Source organism: Tamandua tetradactyla, chromosome 4 (assembly GCF_023851605.1).
Source record: "Tamandua tetradactyla isolate mTamTet1 chromosome 4, mTamTet1.pri, whole genome shotgun sequence".
Lineage (NCBI taxonomy): Eukaryota > Metazoa > Chordata > Mammalia > Pilosa > Myrmecophagidae > Tamandua > Tamandua tetradactyla.
In genome coordinates, this window is record NC_135330.1 from 80,855,676 (window position 1) to 80,872,204 (window position 16,529).

Below are 16,529 nucleotides of genomic sequence, written 5' to 3' on the forward strand. Positions count from 1 at the left end.
TGATGTTAAGAATTACTGAGTGCATATGTAGAATGGTATGATTTCTAAATGTTGTGTTAATTTCTTTTTTTTTTCCTTTCCGTTAATAAAAAAATAAAAAAATTAAAAAAAAAAAAAAAAAAAGTCCAACTCTTTATCAACCCCTTCGATTATATCACATGTCCCAGAAGCATTGTAGAACATTCATTTATTCATTTTCTGAAATATTCTTAAGTTGATTATCATATGCTAGGCACTCAGCTAAATTGCAGAGATTAAAAATTAAATAAAACATAGTTCCTGCTTTTAAGGAGCTCATAGCTAGTGTGGAAGACAGAAGAGAGGACTGTGGACCATGAACTGGTTACCACAGCATGACGGCCACAGAGGGCATGTCATTACATGGAGTTTAGGACAGGAAAGAAGGGATTTTCTCTCTGCATTTCTGTCAACCTCACATCTGTTGGTTGCAACAGGCCTTTTTCATGTTTGGCAGAAGTGATTTAAACTTTAAATTTAGGATGTGGTTAAAGCCGTCTGGCTTTCATTTGAAGAGAAAAAAAAATTTACGGTATAAAAAAAGAGTAACATCAGTTGGTGATTAAGCAATGCCCCTCTAAGTCTTTCTGAGATCCAGTTTAAGGGTACTATTCAAATATGTTGGAACTCTAAGAATAACTGAAACAGAGCATGTCTTTCAAGTATCTGCTTTGTCCTCACTTGTTCTCTTTTATGTACTTTTGCCCTAGGGCTTAGGAATGAAATGACTTTTTTTATGTAGCCAATTTTGTGGTTCCAGTTGAAAGATATGTTTCCTGGCTCTCCAGCATTCTGATTTTAGATTTGTCTGGGTTTGCATTTTATTTGGAAAGCATTTTTGTCAGGGTTTCCATAGCACATACCACTTTCTAACATACTACATAATTTACTTGTCTTATTATTTGTTCTCTGGCTTATTCCGCTTTAATGTAAACTCTGCAAGAGCAAGCATCCTTATTTTCCTCATTATTGTATCCCTACAACCTAGAACAGGGCATGACTCATGACATATACTTCTTAAATATTTGTTGAATGAATGAAATAAAATATAGAAGCAAAGTCAGTTCAAAGTGGATCAAAAACCTAAATATAAGAACTAGCACCATAAAGCTTTTAAAACATAATGTAGGAAAAGATCTTCAAGACCTAGTAACAGGAGGTAGCTTCCTAAACTTTACACCCAAAGCACAAGCAACAAAAGAATAAAACAGATAAATGGGAACTCCTCAAAATCAAATGCTTCTGCACTTCAAAAGACTTTGTCAAAAAGGTGAAGAGGCAGCCAACTCAATGGGAGAAAATATTTGGAAATCACATATCAGACAAAGGTTTGACTTCCTGTACATACAAAGAAATCATACAATTCAACAACAAAAGAACAAATGACCCAATTCTAAAATGGGCTAAAGACATGAATAGGCATTTTTCTGAAGAGTAAATACAGATGGCTCAAAAGCACATGGAGAGATACACATTTTCATTGGCTATAAGGGAAATGCAGATCAAGAGAACAATGAGATACCACCTCACACCTATAAGAATGGCTGCCATTAAACAAACAGGAAACTATACATGTTGGAGAGAATGTGGAGAAACTGGGACACTTATGCACTGCTGGTGGGAATATACAATGGTGCAGCCACTATGGAGGACTGGCACTTCCTTAGTGTGCTGGTTTGAAAGGATGTATGTCCCCTAAGCCAAGTTTTAATCAAACTCCCATTTCATAAAGGCAGAATAATCCCTATTCAATACTGAATGTTTGAAACTGTAATCAGATCATCTCCCTGGAGACGTGATTTAATCAAGAGTGGTTGTTAAGCTGGATAAGGTGATGACATATCCATGTGGGTGGGTTTTGAGAAGTTTCTGGAGTCCTATGAAAGAGGAAGCATTTTGGAGAATGAAGAGATTCAGAGAGAGCAGAGCAGAATGACTTAGCGATGAGAAGCAGAGTCCACCAGCCAGCAACCTTTGGAGATGAAGAAGGAAAATGCCTCCCAGGGAGCTTCATGAAACAGGAAGCCAGGAGAAGAAGCTAGCAGATGACGCCGTGTTCACCATGTGCCCTTCCAGATGAGAGAGGAACCCTGACTGTGTTTACCATTTGCCCTTCCACTTGAGAAAGAAATCCTGAACTTCATCAGTCCTCTTGAATCTTACCCTGGGAGCCTTTGATTGGACATTTCTATGGACTTGTTTTAATTGGAACATTTTTGCGGCCTTACAACTGTAAACTAGCAACTTATTAAATTCCCCTTTTAAAAAGTGTTTCTGGTATATTGCATTCCAGCAGCTAGCAAACTAGAACACTTAGGAAACTAAACATCGAGTTGCCCTATGACCCAGCATTTGCACTACTTGGTATATACCCAGAAGAGCTGAAAGCAATGACACAAACAGACATTTGCACACTGATGTTCATAGCAGCATTATTCACAATGCCAAAAAGATGGAAATAAATCAAATGCCCGTCAACAGATGAGTGGATCAACAAAATGTGGTATATACATATGGAATATTATGCAAATGACGTCCTGAAGCATGTGACAAGATGGATGAGCCTTGAGAACATAATGCTGAGTGAAATAAGCCAGACACAAAAGGATAGATACTGTATAATTCCACTTTCATGACCAGCACAAAGGTATAATCAGAGTCTTATAATAAAGAATATAGGGGACTTAGAGATACATAGAAACAAGAGATGGGTGAACCGTTAGCTGATGAGGTTGCACTCCAGTGTAAGGGAGTAGATGGGAGTGAAGGTGATTCTCTAGTGGGTCTATAAGTGATATTATCATATTAAAGATGAGCAAGATTGAAAGGGGTTGTATAGAGTTACATGTCCCACTGATTCATACTAGAAATATGAATGTGTTCTCATAAGAATTAATTCACAGATATGATTCATGTACAAAGAGTGTTTAAGTCCAGGTTACAGGGAGAAAACTGCTATTGCATGTGATGAGCTATGTTCAAAAGGAAACCATCAGCACTACCACAGCAACAGCACAGGTAAATAATGGGGGGAGGGATAAGAGTTAATACGAGGTTTAGATTTCCTATTTAGCGAGGGTGTGTTTATTGGTTTTCTGTCTCTTGGGAACAATGAAATAATCTCAAATTGAGAATGTTGATGGACTGTGGACTTTGGACTTTCTACATGATGCCTGATGAATGCAGGTGGCGGAAGGACGTACTGATGTAGAATGGTGAATGTTCTAGTTTGCTAGCTGCTGGAATGCAACACACCAGAGATGATTGGCATTCAATAAAAGGGGATTTATTTAGTTAGTATATAGTTCTTCAGAGGAAAGGTAGCTAACTTTCAACTGAGGTTCTTTCGTATCTGGGAAGGCACAGGGTGGTCTCTGCTGACCTTCTCTCCAGGCCTCTGGGTTCCAACAACTTTCCCCGGGGTGATTCCTTTCTGCATCTCCAGAGGCCTGGGCTGAGCTGCGAGTGCCGAGATGAGGTATGTGGAGCTGCTTGGGCTGTGCTACATTGTGCTCTCTCATTTAAGCACCAGCCAATTAAATGAACATCATTCATTGCAGCAGGCATGCCTCCTAGCCAACTGCAGATGTAATCAGGGACAGATGAGGTTAACAAGCCATCGGCTGATGTGTATAGCAATATAACCAGGCATCTTCACCTGGCCAAGTTGACAAGTGAATTTAACTACCATAGCAAACGATGGTGTATACTTATGAATGAAGGCTGTGCTGCTACAAAAAGGAACAATGTCATGAGGCATGCAGGATGTGATGAACATGTGGGACATTTGGTGAGACAAAATAAGCCAGAACAAAAAAACAACAATGGTATGGTCACCTTCAGAAAATGCTTGTAAGAAAACAGGTGCCTAAATTGTAAGCTTTTAGAGCAGACACATTAAGTCCTGAATGGTGATTATTATTTTGGGATTTTGAGAGGCTGTTTTATATATATAACCTGATATTTACAGATAAGAACAAAGCTGAACAAGTTGGGGTTAAAGTAATTCAGAATGTAGGGGTAAGGAAGACAGTGTCTGTATTTTAGAACCACACATACTCTTTGAGACCAATGGAAGAAAGGTTTGATTGATCTGGAACTGAAATTTTCTGTAGTGCATAATCTATTTCAATTTATCAGTATAGCTCATTTGAACAACTGAAACACAGGAAGCACAGAATAAGGAAGAGGTCCTTTAATCCTGTATAGATTATTGTAATGCCTGGAAACATCCTAGAGTATATTAAGCAGATAATCAAAAAGTATTGGCAAAGTCCCCTAAAGGAGGGGAGAAAGACTATGGAACTATTACACCTTACCATCAGGGAATCCTCTGATACTGTGTCAGACTTTAGGGACATCCAAATCAATAGGTCATGCCCTCAATCACAAGGCTTAATCTTGTGAAGCTTACATAGGTAGCGGAGTAGCTTAGTCTACCTATAGGCATGCCTAAGAGTTATTTCTGAAGGACCTCTGTTGTTGCTCAGATGTGGCCTCACTCTCTCTAAGCTCAACTCTGCAAATGAAATTGTTGCCCTCCTCCCTACGTGGGACATGACATCCAGGGTTGAAAGTCTCCCTGGTGACGTGGGAGATGACTTCCAGGGATGAATCCAGACCTGGCACTATAGGATCAACAATTCCAGCCTGACCAAAAGGGGGAAAAGAAGTGTAGTTAATAAAATATTAGTGACAGGGTTCAAACAGAGTCGAGAGGCTACACTGGAGGTTGCAGTTATACAAGCTTCAGGTAGACCTTGCTGCCTATCATAACCTGCCAATCCCCAACCAGGACCATTCCAGCCAATCCTAAAGAACACCTAGGGCAATATATAAGATTCCACAAGGATCCAGGCACTAGGGTAACATCTCAGAAACCTACAACCTCCAGATGTGTCCCTGGTCCAGATAAGTCCTGAAACCTAGCTCAGCCTCTGTAGAACCTCAGATAGTTCCATCTCCCTACCCTATATTAGTGGCAGCCCCTTCCAATATCAAAAATTTAAACTTGCCATGGCCCAAACAACCCTAAAGAGAGGTATGGAAAGATCAAAGGTGATGGTGGAATTATATATAGAAGACAGGACTTAACCAGTGAATATGAATGCTGGGTCATTAAATTGATACCTTTTTTAGTTTCCAGTATTTTAGAGCAACTAGAAGTAAAAACCTAAAATTGTGAAATTGTAACCCATGTCGAAGTCTGAAATATGTTCTACAACTAATTGTGATACTGTGTTTTGAAGTTTATGGCTCTTTTGCATATATGTTATTTTTCAGAAAAAAAAAGAAGGAAAAAAGTCAATTGTGATGATAAAAATGCATTTAAGCCCTCTAGTCTCCTATATTCTGGAGCAGCTAGAAGGAAATATATGAGAGGATAGTATGGTAGCCCTTGGCAAACTCTGGGATCTGTCCTGTAACCACTTGTTGCAGAGTGCTTTGAAAACTATTTCTTCTTTCTTTCTTTGCTTTGTATATATGTTATACTATACAATAAAATAAAAAAGTTAAAAAAACATATAGAAGCAAAAGGCTTTGCAGAGTCCACTGGTTATAATGTGTTATTCACTGAAGAGTATGAATAACTCAGTCTTGGGCAGCCTTTAATTAAATTATGATACAATGTTAGGACATTTATCATTTGTCCATAAAATGACCTATCTATAGCTTTTTTGGGGGGTGGGGGTCGTGGTTCAGGAATGCAGCAGGTCTTGGCATGTAAGAGAGCATTCTACCCCCCAACCACCCGTGCACTCCCATCTGTAGCTTCTGAACCCGGGGTTGTCCTATATTGTGCCTCATTAGCGTTTCTCCCCCAGACTTTCGTGGTCAGGTGCATTTTGCCATCCAACCCTTGGGCCCACCCCACCAGGGTGAGCGCCCTGTGCAGGGCCGCTGGCGCGGGGCGGGGAAGGGCGGCGCGGAGGGCACTGCGGGCGGGCGGTGGGCGAGAGTGGAGGAGATGCCTTCTCGGAGAGACCGTGCAGGCGGCTGAAGCAGGGGTGCGGGGCTTCTGTATACAGTCTTGGGAGAGCTCCCTAAGCCAGGTATTCTTTTGGCATTGGAAGCAACGTGGAAAATCTGTGGGGATATTCACGGATAGTGTACAGTTATTTGGATGTGAGGTTTCCCACCAGAAGCCAACTCTCTTTTCTTAGGAGGTTATGTGGACAGAGCAAAGCAGTATTTGGAAAATGTTTGCTATTGGCTTATAAAAGCAAATATCCAAGGATTGCTCTCTCTTAAGCGGAAACCATAAGCTACTAGCATCAACTGCATATATGGATTTTATGACGGATGGTTTACTATTAAATTGTGAAAGGCTTTCACGGATTAACTGCCTACAGCTGCCCGTGTGGATGACGAGACCCTCTGCTGCCCTGAAGGACTGTCACCAGACCTGCAATCAGTGGAGCGAATTCAGAGAATTCTGAGACCTACTGATGCCCCGATACAGGTTTGCTCTGTGGTTTGCTGGGGTCTGACCCAGATAAACATGTGCCAGGCTGGGGAGAAAATGAACACGGTGTTTCCTTGGCTTTTGGATCTGATGTCATCAGCAGATTTCCGAATCGTCATGATTTGGACTTGTGCTCATCAGGTGGTTGAAGATGGGTATGAATTTTTTCCTAAATGACAACTGGTGACCCTGTTTTCAGCCCCAATTTACTGTGGTGGATTTGAAAATGCTGGTGGAAGATGAGTGTGGGTGAAACTTTGATGTGCTCATTTCAGATATTGACGCCATCTGAAAAGAAAGCTAAGTGCCAGTGTGGCGGCCTGAACTCTGGACAGCCTGTCACTCTAACTTGGACAGCTAATCCACTGAAGAAAAGGTGACGAGAGGAACTCTGTAAAGAAACCATCAGATTTGTTAAGGACATACTTCATAATATATGAATGTGCAGAACCATTCAGCCATCTGATGCCCTTTAGAATGTCATACCTGTAACTTAAGGAGATGGCTGAAAGATCCTAACTTTGTTTCTAATGGATCTTAACTTTTTTCCTAATGGAAAGATATGCTACACTGTATCGTAATAAGTATACTCTATTCTAATATCCAACAAAGTCAAATCCAAATTCAAATTATCCATTAAAATTACATGTTCACTTGTCACAATTTTTAAAGTTGAAAAGCATCCCAGTTAAACTAGATATAGTTCAACCAGATGAAAGCATGATGATCCGTCTGTTGTAATGTGGTTTTGGTGTTGCTTGGTTGATTACTTAGGGTTTGTTTTGTTTTGTTTTTGCTAGAATAACGGCAAATATTTTTTTAGATTTTTTTTCCCTAAATACTTTTGAAAGTGAAATGTTGGAAGAGCTTTACAGATATTCACTGATTCTTTTTTTCCCTTGCTTATCTACTTATGTGCCTGTTTGATCTTACTAATAAAACTTAGGCTTCATTATGGTAAAAATTAATTTTAGAGATTGGTAGTTTAAAAAAATTGCAGGCTGTCCAATCCAGTGTTGTCATCAAACAGTTTAGGCAAACTTTACAGCTGATAGTGAATATTCTGCTTTGTACAGAAATTGCTACTGATTTGGATTTGTGCACTAGTTTTTGTTTGTTTGTTTGTTTGTTTTGGCATGGGCAGGCTCTGGGAATTGAACCCAGGTCTCTAGCATCACAGGCTAGAACTCTGCCACTGAGCCACCGTGGCCCGCCCTGTGCACTAGTTTTTAACTTATTGATGCTGTATTGTGCAGTAGCATTTCATTTAACTTTCATATAAGGCTCATATAGTATTACCCAACTAGTCGGTAATGGGATTATGTGGGACCTTGCTTTAGATTTTAATTCACATGAAACATCTTTTGGCATGCTTAGCTCTCCAGTAATGCCCTCACTTTATTGGTTTCGTTTTTTTGGGGGGTGTGGGGAGTTCTTTGTTGTTATTTGTTTTTGGATCAAGAGAACATGAGAATCCTTTTTTGACCAGCTTTGGAAAGCTAACACAACCTCCTTTTTTCCCTCTCCATAAGGTTGCATTTAAATGGACGCTGGTCAGTGGGACATTTTGTCAGTTATGGATGTGAAGTGCTTAAAACATCTAATACTGCCATGTGGATGTTTTATGCAATAGACTGTAAGGCTTATGTCACCAGAGAGTTTTATTCTTCTGAGTTTCCATGATCAAAGTCCACATGATATTGTATGGGCATGCTTTGTAGTGAACTGTAGTAGCAATGATTTCCGTACATGATCAAGAGGTTATTGCAGCCTTTCTTTTCCTGGTCTCTCTTTTTTTAAAGATTAGCATTAACAAATGGCAAGGAAGAGAAAAGTCAACGTAAAGATTTTAGAAAAAGAACTTACAGGACATAGACTAGTGATTCTTTGGATTTGACACTATTGGATGGGATTCTAAAAGCTTTCATTGAGCACTGTCACATTTGGAAGCTTCATAAGGGTGGGCATCAGATTTATAATGCCCTTCTACATATGTGCTGCCACAGATGTGAAATTCTTGACCGTAATATTGTCTTTGGAAATGTTGTAGTGAGAATTCTGTTAACATTGTATGAATCGACACGTTGTATTACTGCGGGAGGTTTTTGATTTTCGGCACAGTGCAAAGTTCTTTAAAATACATACATTCATCAGGGTACATTGAAATTCTAGTGGCCGATGAGGCGGGGGGGTAAGGACTATGGGACATTTTTCCTTTTTCCCTTTTATTTCTTTTTCTGGAGTGATGCAAATATTCTAAAAATGATCATGGTGATGAATACACAACTAGGTGATGATATTGTGAGCCACTGATTTTATACCATGTATGGACTGTATGTGTGTAAAGATTTCTCAGTGAAAATATTCTTTAAAAATGCATGCATTGGGGGGCCACAGTGGCTCAGCAGGCAGAGTTCTCGCCTGCCATGCCGGAGACCCGGGTTCAATTCCCAATGCCTGCCTATCCCCCCCCCCCCAAAAAAAGCATGCATCTTTTTTCTAAGTCCATTTTGTTTAAAGCACACTTTATATGGAGTTTTCTTATTTAGTAAAAGTTCCCTAATTGAAAAAATTATATATAACATGAATCTGCAACTCCTTCAAGGCTGCACCGCACTATATGGAAAAAGAAACCAAATCAAGGTATAGTGCAGAGAGAGAATGTTACGCTTATGTGTTCACCATCACAGAAAAAGACCCAGCCTCTTCTGATGAATACTTAGTGTTTGGGAATATTTCGATTAGTCTAGCCACAGTTTTTTTTTCCACTGTACTTGCTATAATTGGCTAATTTAGCCTGTCTCTATTCAGAGTGCCAGAGACAGATTATTTTGAATAAATATCTCTTTGATAAAGACTACCTTGAAATTTTGACCTTCAAGATATAGTACAGACTCTTCTTTTCCTATGCAATGCGGTTGAACGAAGGTGATGATAGAATGGATTTCACTCTCTACAGTTTAAGTAAACAAAGGTAAGGCTCGTGCCCAGAAATATAGCCCACTCGTGAAGGGGAATAATTCTTCTGTGGATGGAAAATGGGGCTATCCCAAGGCAGAGAAGCAGTGTGCTTCAGAGATAAGATCCACCAGATTCAGCCAGTAAAAAAAGTCAAATTCAGTGACAGTCATGAATTTTAAAGCCCTGAAAATAACTTTTGAAGTTACAAATATGAACAGTGAAACTAATTATTAACTTTAGTGAGTTTATCCAACATAAAAATGTATTTTAATTTAACTTCAATGGTTTTTTAAACCCCAGAGTCAAACTGAGGGCGCTAGAAGGTTTCTCCTCAGGATGCCATTATCTAATGGGATCGGCTGTTATCAAGAAAGAGACATGTCAGGCGTCAGAAACCTCGGGTTCCACTACAGAGGAGACAATTTTGAGAGTCCACGTCTGATAAACAAGAGATGAATAGTAGTGAGGAATGGTCAGTAGTGTCGCACTGAGTCACAACAAGGCTGTCCCTGATTTGTACTGGGTAGAGGCCCTGAGTGTATGGCAGCAATTCCGAAAGTCACATGGGGTGAGGATCGTTCTGAGCTTACTAATGCAGGGTAAGTGCTTCTTCCATCTGTGTTCCCTTTTGCTTACGTGATCACTGCTCTCTGAGCCTCCAAACACACACAGGAGAAAGCAATTAGAGGTGGATGATCGACACAGGAATCACAGATATTGGAACCAGAATTCACCCCTCATTAAAAATGACTTTCTTAATCTCCTTGGGGGAATGGCGAGAAAGGGGGAAAATTCAATTTCCCCAAGTGGAGAATTCCTGATATTCTTACAAGCAGTGGGAACAGCCAAACCAATAGGCTAAGCCCCCAATCTTGGGGTTTGTTCATATGAAACATATCTCCACAAAAGATAGGGTAAGCCTGTTTAAGTTAGGCCTAAGAATCACCTTCAGAGAACCTCTTTTGTTGCTCCGATGTGGCCTCTCTCTCTCTCTAAGCCAACTCAGCAGGTGAACTCACTGCCTTCCCCTCTCTACATGACTCCCAGGGGTGTGGACCTTCCTGGCAACATGGGACAGAAATCCTAGAATGAGCTGGGACTCAGCATCAAGGGATTGAGAAAACCTTCTTGACCAAAAGGGGGAAGAGCAAAATGAGACAAAATAAAATGTCAATGACTGAGAGATTTCAAACAGAGTCAAGAGGTTATCCTGGAGGTTATTCTTACGCAATGTATAGATATCACCTGTTTAGTTAAGGTGTCATGGAGAGGCTGGAGGGAACTGCCTGAAAATGTAGAGCTGTGTTCCAGTAGCCATGTTTCTTGATGATAAGTGAATAATGACATAGCTTTCACAATGTGACTATGTGATTGTGAAAACCTTGTGTCTAATACTCCTTTTATCTATCTTATGGACAGATGAGAAAAACATAGGGTTTAAAAACAAATAAATAATAGGGGGAGCAAATGTAAAAGTAAATTTAGTAGGTTGAATGCTAGTGATCAATGAAAGGGAGTGGTAAAGGGTATAGAAAAAAAATAGGTGGAACAAAGGCTAAAATATATTGGGTAGATGGAAATACTAGCAGTCAATGAGAGGGAGGAATAAGGGGTATGGTATGTATGAATTTTTTTCTTTTTTTTTTAATCTATGAAACATAACCACATACAAACACAAACATTCTTACCATATGATCATTCCATTCTTGTTATGTAATCAATAATTCACAATATCATCACATAGTTGTATATTCATCATCATGATCATTTCTTAGAATATTTGCATCAGTTCAGAAAAAGAAATAGAAAGAAAACAGAAAAAAAATTCATACATACCATACCCCTTACCCCTCCCTTTCATTGATCACTAGCATTTGAATCTACTAAATTTATTTTAACATTTGTTCCCCCTTTTATTTATTTATTTTTAATCCATATGTTTTCTCACCTATTGATATGGTAGATAAAAGGAGCATCAGACACAAGGTTTTCATAATCACACAGTCACATTGTGAAAGCTATATCATTATACAATCATCTTCAAGAAACATGGCTACTGGAACACAGCTCTACATTTCCAGGCACTTCCCTCCAGCCTCTCCAATACACCTTAACTAAAAAGGTGATATCTATTTAATGCCTAAGAATAACCTCCAGGATAACCTCTTGACCCTGTTTGAAATTTCTCAGCCATTGACACTTTATTTTGTTTCATTTTGCTCTTCCCCCTTTTGGTCGAAAAGTTTTTCTCAATCCCTTGATGCTGAGTCCCAATTTTTTTCATTTTATTTCTTTTTCTGAATTGATGCAAATGTTCTAAGAAACGACCACGATGATGAATATACAACTATGTGATGATATTGATTTTATACCACAAATGGAATGATCATATGGTAAGAATGTTCATGTTTGTATGTTATGTTTTAAAAAAAATTAAAAGTTAAAATAAAAAGTGACTTTCACAATTAGGAGAAAGTCTAAAGCATCTTTCAATGCATACCAGATGTGAGCTTCCCTTTGGCTGTCACCACCTCATAATATTTTCAATTGTGAACGAACAATCCTCCCCCTGCTCTCTGAGCTTCTTCATGGCCATTCTCCGATGCTATCCCAGCACCCATCCTATCCCCACTTTGAGTGGCCCAGTGCTATTTTGCAGTCATCTGAGACAAAGCTCCCTTGTGTCAACTTCATGCCAACTAAGTGGACTCTCTCAGTAGTCTTGCACCTGAGAAGAAGAGTTTTCTTAGGCTGGTACCCAGCTCAGGTGTTGGAGTTGAAGCTAATCTGTAGAGATGACCCAAGATTCAGGCTAACAACAGGCTTGGTTTATCAGCCAAGATAAAGCAGAATATTTTTCAAAATAATTTTGAAAAACTTTGCTGATTCCTATTCTGACTTATTTAATGGTTTAGTATTGTGTCTTATTTTTGAGGGGTGGTGGTGGTGCCTGGTCTGGGAATCGAACCCAGGTCTCCCACATGGAGGCAAGCATTCTACCACTGAACCACGCCTCACTCTAGTATTGCTTTTATTTGGAGTCACATGTGGGGGAAGGAGGGCTGCCGGAGCACACTGTAATCTTTCCCAGTGCTTACGGCCTACAAAGTCCTTGCTTGTGCATGACTCCAATGCCTTCGAGTGCTTTATTTTCTCTTCTCTGGAGCATACACCCAGGTTTTCTTACATTAGTCTCTTTCCTTGCAGTAGGAAATTGATCTGCCTCTGCTGATGTTGTTCCCGATTCTTCTTTATGTGATTCATTCTATCTTTTCTTCTTTATTGCTGTCACCTTCACTTCGCACTTTCTAGACGTGACAAACGCCCCTGAGGACAGCACTTAGGGATGAATCCACTGGGCTGTGTCCCTCTTGGAACGAGCCACAGCGCCCATAACAAGTGAATATTTATGAAACATGAGCATTTATCTAGGCCAGTTCTTTTCTACAGCTAAATTGGGATGGCTGTATTACACGCCTCTTTATGTAAATAGCTCCCAACGTCGCCTCACCCAAACACCTGCTTCTTTCACCTTTCCCTAAGCAGTGGGAGGCTGAGGGGGGCTGTGGGGTGGAAAAGAACAGCTCATCCTAAGTTGTCTGAAGTTGTCCACCCCCACCCACAGCATAAACCAGGGCTGTCGTCGAAGCTGGCATGGTGACCCGGAAAGTTGGAGAAAACGCAAATTTTGCCCATACAGAGTGGCGATAAAGTGCCACCATGTCACACTTCCAACATTATAATTAGGTTCATAGTCAACAAACACTTGGGGAATAAATTAATTATGTGTCTGTGTGATAGCGTTGGACAGAAAAGATTTTGGTATATTTGTTTCTTATTGAAGGACCTATTCCATACTATGGAGTATTTCACTGAAGCATCTCCTGATTGAGTGAAAGCGGGTCACATTTAATCAGGCCTCACCCCATCTGCCCCCTCTTTATTTATTTATTTATTTTCCACATCCTCTGTAGTTGTCTTTTTGGGGGGTTGTGGGGGGTGCATGGGTCAAGAGCCGAACCCGGGTTTCTGGCATGCTCTCTAGTTGTCTCTCTCTTTATTTGCACGGGCAGGCATGGGGAACCGAACCCGGACACGGCATGGCAGGCGGCAGCACTGCCACCGCGCCCCCGCGGCCTGCGCACTCTGGCTGTCTTTTGCTGGAAGCCGTGCGGAGGAGGGGGTGGGAGCAGTGGCTCAACAAGTCTGCTGGCTTGACCACACCGCCAGCTGTAGATATTTTTGTTTTTTCATTTTGTACCTGCCCTTAAAAAAAAGGATTTGAGTAATGTTCAAATTCATTCTTATTGTAAAGGCTTCGAATCATTCAGAATATTACAAACGTTGGAAGGAAATGTGGATGTCCTCCTTCTTCCCGCTCTGGCTCGTCTACTTGGAGGGTTCATGTCGGCATTTTGGGGAGCATCCTTCCAGCCCTTTTAAAGCGCATGTATGCATGCACACTACACCCCGCATGCACGCACGCGCACACAGGACCGTCTGCTTTGCGTTACGCATACATGACTCATTATATAGACTTCAACATATGTTTTCACTTAGTGATAGGACTTGTAGAACTTTGCACATCGCTGCATGCAGCTCCACCTCCCTTTCCCAGTGGGTGTAATTTATATTGCTTTATCACTTCCCTAAATAACCAATAATGAACATCCTTCTCTATTCATCTTTGCAAATGTATACAGTTATTTCTTAGGATGGTGGAATTGCTGAGTCAAAGGGAATATGCAGTTTTTAAATTGATGCTTTCAGATTCCCTCCACTAAAAGCTTTACATATCTATCAGATTCTGGGCAAACATTTGACATTTTCAATTTCTGCCTATCTGATAGGCAAAAATTGGTACACTCACTATTATTTTAGTTTGCATGTTTCAGATGATAGTGAAGTTGAGTATCCTTTTACATATGGGTCATAATTTTCCTTCTGTAAATAATCTTTTCTGTCCCCTGTCTTTTTTGTGGCAGATTATTTGCTTTTTCTTTATTAATTCATAGGAACTTAAGGTATGCTAGTTATTAATTTTCAGTCTGTGAAAGGCATTATAAATGTTTTCTTTCTGTCACATAACTAAGTTGGAGAAACAGTCTGCTATGTTTCCTTCTGACATACATTTTAGGAATAATTTAAAATTCATCTGTTGTTTATTTCAGTGAATGGTGTTAGATATGGGTCTAATGTTTTTCTAAATGCATTAGCAGTTCATTGTCCCATCAGAACTTGGCAAATTGCCCATTTCCCCCAACTGATATGAAGTGTTACTTTTACCACAAATTGTGTTTGCATATATACTTGGATCTAGAGTCTAGTCTAATGCATTTATTTATTTGACTATTTTTGCACCAATATTATTCCATTTAAATTAACTAGATGTTATATTATACTTTGTTATTTAATGGAGAAAATGTATCTATCATTTCCATAAATTTCTTGCTAGTCTCACAGAATTGTATTTTTGGAATAAAACTCAAAGTTGATATTCTTAAAAAGTCATATTCATATTCAAATTGGGAGAGCTGACATTTTAGTATTAGTGAGTTTCTCATCCAGAACATATTTATTTATTTCCCATCTTTACTGTTTCCTAATATATGCATTAAAGCTACAAAACTTTCACAAATGCTGCTTTGCTAGTATTTTAAAGATGTGATATCTATTGCTTTCATTGTCATTCATTTTTAAACAGTTTGAAAGTTTAGTTATGACTTCCCCCTTACTCAAGAGTTATTTAAAAACATGTTTCTAAAGGGATGAATTTGAATTATTTTTGTTGTTGTTAGTTTCTGACATTGGTTAAAATTCCATGTTCCAGGAAAATCAGCCTGTAACATTCAGCATTGAAAAGTACTCAAGAAAGGGACAAGAAAAATGTAGAGAAAGAACAAATTCACAAAATAAAAATGATAAAGGGGAAATAACCACATTATAAGAATCATTAAAGATGACTGTAATCTGTGTAAATAAATTTGAAAATCTAAATAAAAATGAATAAATTTTCAGAAAATGTAATTTACCAAGAGTGACTCCAGCCAGTTAGAAAATCAGAACAGTCTGATTTCTGTAGAATAAATAGATAAACTTATGAAAGAGCTGTACCCCCATGAAAGCAATGAGACACATGCTGTCACAGGTGAATATGATCAAACCATTAAGAGCAGATAACTCTAGTGATGTCTGAACAGTTTTATAACCTTGAAAAAGAAAGGAAACCTTCATATTCTTTATATGAAACAAGCATAACTAAAGACTAAGTCCCATATATAAATTTCAATGCAATAATCTTAGATAAAATATTTGAGAATAGAATCCAGAAGAATGTTAAATTGATAATATCATGGCCAAGTGGGGTTTAGTTCAGGAGAGCAGGAATGGTTCAGGATTGAGAAATCTACTAACATTATCCATCAAATTAATAGTTCTTAGGAAGAGAAGTTATTGAAAGAGCATTGGACAAAACCATTCTTGATTTTACAATTACAAAAAGAAAACTCAATATAATACAGCTAGGAAACTACTTCCATGAAATGAAGCTATCTCAACTCCCAAATGAGATTATTTCCATTAAAGTCAGGACAAAGACATCCACTAACATCATCATTATTCATAATGAACAAAAGGTATTGGCTAATGCAATTAGAACAAGGGAAAAATCAGAAGCATGAAATTGCAAAGAAAGAAGTTAAGGTATTAAAATATTCAGATAATATGAAGACTTGAGAGAATCAACTGAAAAATACTGCAAACCATAGAGAATTCAGTAAAGTTGCAGGGCACAAAATTATCATAAAGAAATCAATGTCTTTTAGATATACAAACCACCACCATGAACTTAACATAAAATGGTAATATGTATATGAAAGAAAACTTAAAACACTTTAATTGGAGACCCAGAAAGAGAGGAGAGAGAGAATGAGGGAAAAGCAATATATGAAGAGATAATGGCTGATTGATGAAAGATATCAATCCACAAATTCCAGAAGTCAGATAGAGAACAACCAATGTGAAATGCGGATTTACTGGAGGTGATGAGTCATTATATGACCTTGTGGCATTAGAGGAGGAGAGC

General features: G+C 39.0%; 1 long non-coding RNA gene and 1 pseudogene across 2 annotated transcripts in view; one reads left to right on the plus strand and one right to left on the minus strand.

The window, feature by feature from the left end:
- LOC143679264 (serine/threonine-protein phosphatase PP1-beta catalytic subunit pseudogene) overlaps positions 1 to 6,864 on the plus strand; it is a 40,383-nt pseudogene extending 33,519 nt beyond the window's left edge.
- The window catches only part of LOC143681125 (uncharacterized), a 74,443-nt gene that overhangs the window by 46,276 nt on the left and 11,638 nt on the right, over positions 1 to 16,529 (minus strand). The gene's annotated exons all lie outside the window — the stretch shown is intronic.